Below are 4074 nucleotides of genomic sequence, written 5' to 3' on the forward strand. Positions count from 1 at the left end.
GAGATCCTGTACCAAATAAATAAAAAATAAAATAAAATAAAATGTTTTTAAAAAATGAAAGTCAGGTGAAAACCATGATGATAATGATTTGGAGAAAATGAGAAGAACCAAAAGTGATATAAATTATTTCCATATTCAACAAATAATAAATATATAATGAGCAGAGCATGTGAGAAAGAAAGAAAAAAATCATTTGACGAATTTAGATACTTTACATTACATTGAAAATATACAATCAACATTATCCAACAGCAGATACCAAACGTATTGCTTATCTGAGTAGTTCTTACTGCATTTTCCTTTATATAAAAAATTTTCTTGATTGAAAGAAAATAGCAGTAGAGGGTCACTAAAATAGCAGTAGTTAAAACCATAGTGCATATTGATAGCAATAGAACAGCAAAAATACCTTCATTCTGTAATATCCTGTACTGTTCTCTACGTTCTCCATTTTTTAAAACATAACTTCTAAATCTATGAATAACTCTTAGAAGAGGCTCTCTGACTTTGGCATGTCTTGTGTCCACCTCTGCCAAAGGCTCACATATGCTTATAGGTGAGGCTTATGGGAGAGAATGGATTATGTGTGTGGATACTGGATCAGGTCACTGATTGGCTTGACCTAGCTCTGGGTGTGGCGCTAGACTTACTGAGGAGGGCAGACCCACCTGGGGAGGGCCACTGCCTTCCTGTCTGCCACACCATGAGCTGTTTTCTCTCTGCCATGTCTCCACCTGGCTGCCCTGCCTTGAAGGTAGCTGAAACCTTTACAAACCAAGCTACAATAAACTTTTTCTCCTTTTACTTGCCAGCTATTCTGTTCCAGCAATGAGAAATTAGCTAATAAAGGCACTGTTTTAGCAATTTGATAATTGAGTTCCAGAATTTTTAAGTAATCAAACCATGGCCAAAGGGCAGTTAAAGAAAGCTTCATGTAATAAGTGCCTGAATCACCAAGCTGCATGGATTGCACCCACGTGTTTCAGTCACATTCAGACAATGACTGCTATCTGAAAGTGATGTAATAAGCAGGAAAATCAGGGCACAATTTGTTATGTGTTCTGAATCCTATTGGAGTCCTGGAGGCAGCCATATGCCCATCAGCAGATGAACAGATGAAGAAAATGTGGTACTTACTGATGGTTCCTTTAAGACTGAATAGGAGGGCTGGCTAGTTCAATTCCTGGGCCTGCTGTGTCGGCCCCGCCCCAGGGGCATGCTGAGAAGGCAATTGAGACTGGGGGTGGTAGGGCGCATCTATAATCTCAGCTCTTGGGAGGCCGTAAACAGGCGGATCACTATGAGTCCGATCTAGTAGTGAGACCCTGGACACCCTGTAGACTATTCCCCCTCCTCAAAAAAAAAAAAAAAAGATCTGAATAGGGACAAAGAAGCACAAGTTGGACTCTTTTCACAGAAAAGTAAGTGGATCTTGAGACCTTAATTCTAAGCAAAATAATTCATTCACAAAACATTAAGTATCACATTATATCTCTAACATGAGATACCCACATTTTTTAACAATTTAAAGAACAAAATAAAGAGTTGTGTTAAGAAACAGAGAGGTAGACTCTGTGGAGATGGGATGAGAATCTGGGGAAGGAGGGAGAAGAAGAGGGGGCAAGAGGTTTTAAAAATTGTAAGACACAACCTGCCCTTGCCTCAAACCCCCAACCTAAATGTATTACCATGTATTTCAAAATGTACTAATTAAAAATGTAAAAACTAGTCATAATCCTCTTCCAGGAAACCATAATAAAGTTACTGGTGACATAAAATGTGTTTAAACTTCTCTTATTTTTATAAACATAGTATTTTACACCCCTGACTCTCCCTCCCCACGTGCATACACAGATATCTCTAACATATATGAACAAAATATTTTCTTTTACTGAAACAAACATTTCTCCAAAAATTAAGATAGGATGTACCAATAGTCATGATGTTTGTTTCTTCTCTATTTCCAGTTATCTGCAGAAATACTACTCTCTATAGTTCTTGGGAATAGGTGTGAAGATCTGACTGGTTCTCACCCCTACTACCTAGGCAGAATTTCTGTGTCTAAGTTCCCAGTTCAGCTCTCCACTGTCCTCTTCTTTGCCTCAGGAAGCCTCATGGTAACAAAGGTGTGCCCAAGATGGTGGTAACTCCACCTCCCTGCATCCCTGATAAAAACAATGAGCAAGCAAGCACCATGATCACACGACGTGTGGCAAGAGACAAAACAAACATTTACACTGAGATTTTCATGTGCCGTATAAAATTGCAAAGAATAAATGCAGCGTTTAACTGGCTAGTATGGAGGGTCCAGGGAGATGGCTCAGTAGAATAAGCGCTTCCCTGGTAAGCGCAAGGGCCTGACTTCAATCCCCAGTTCTGCCAAAATAAATAAATAAATAAATAAATAAATCGATCAAATAAATAATTAAATAAAAAGTTAGTATGGGCTGTGGCTATCCTTTCTCTGGTATTATATATTTATACTCCTTTCTCTGAGATATCTTGAATTAAGAAAAAAGAAAAAACTTTAGCTTTATCCAGTTCTACCCCTCAATCTAGCGTACTCAAGACTACACAACACACAGAGAAAATTCCTCAGGGAATTTTCTGCTCAAATAATATTTTCTACTCCAAAATGGAAGTAGATAGGATGAGAAAATATCTTGAATACTGACCTAAATCTGTCAAAATAACAAAACTCAAAAATAAAAGCAGAGTTGATCCAGCATTTATTTATTGATCCAGCAGATAATTTCACCACACAGAAGAGAGACCTGAAGAAAGTGCTTTTCGTCTTTGTGAATTTGTTTCCATTCCATTTCCAATTTCTACACTAGTATTTTTCCATGATAACATATTGTGGGGCATGTTTTCATATAACAATAGTGAGGAAAAACATGCCTATTTCTTGAAACTAGAGAAAAGCATTTTAAAAATCACTCCAAACCCCGTAACCCCATAACCTCTGGAGGAACAACTTTTGTTGTCCCAGATATTACTTTATCATTGGAAACTCACAGGTCTGGATTTTGGATATACCTATTTTGGGGGGTAATTAAGTCCAGAATATGAAAGCTTTATGCATATAATTTGCTTTCATTGTTTATAAGATTTATGTCTATTCATCATCATTAATTTATACCTCTTACAAATTTTTTCTATGTCACTTAACACCTTAAGTAATTTTGTTTAATTGTGATGATATAAGGTAATTTCATTTTTCATATCAAATTAAGCAATGATTATAGTACATTTCTATCAAATCAAATTACTATATTATTTGCAAGAACATAAACTCAATTGTATTTAAGCATATGTGAAGTTTTCTGATTTAAAAGGCTCAAACTTTAGCAAGTTTAAAAATATTTTCCAAATATGACAGTAAACTAAAATGACATCAGTTTTGCATGCCTATAACTTATAATCTGAGCAACCACTTTTTTTTTTTTTTTGTATTTTAGAGAAGGGTCTACAAGGTGCTCAGGGTCTCACTGCTAGATCGGACTCTTAGTGATCTGCCTCTTTACAGCCTCCGAAGAGCTGGGATTACAGGTGTGCACCACCATACACAGCCTCAACTGCTTTCTCAGCACGCCCCTATGGCACGGCCCACATGACAGGCCCAGGGATCAAACCCCTGCCCCTGTGCCTGCTTGTAGCTGCTTTCATCCAGTGAGCTATTTGGCTGGCCCTTAAAGTTGAGAAGGATTTTGGCTGGCTCAGTCTGCCTTAAAGGCAAGTCTGGTATTCATGTGGAACTGGGGATTGAACCACAGTATTCTGCATCTGATTGTGTTTGCATAAGCAGGTGCTTAAACAACTGAGCTAACCGGCAGCCCCCTGAGCAACCAGTTTGAAATAACAATATGAAATATAGTAGCCATTGTTAATTGTCTATTATCTTGTTGAAATTCTTTATTATTGTTTAATTGGTCTTTTTCTCTTTAAAGTAAAATAATAAAATGAATAATGTGAGATAAGAATGTAACATTTAAAGAAATTAAGGTAGCATATACAAAACCAGTGTCATAGGATGATTATCTCTAAATGATCTTGATCAAACTTTTATTTTTA

Source organism: Octodon degus, unplaced genomic scaffold (assembly GCF_000260255.1).
Source record: "Octodon degus isolate 3935 unplaced genomic scaffold, OctDeg1.0 scaffold00110, whole genome shotgun sequence".
Classification (NCBI taxonomy): domain Eukaryota; kingdom Metazoa; phylum Chordata; class Mammalia; order Rodentia; family Octodontidae; genus Octodon; species Octodon degus.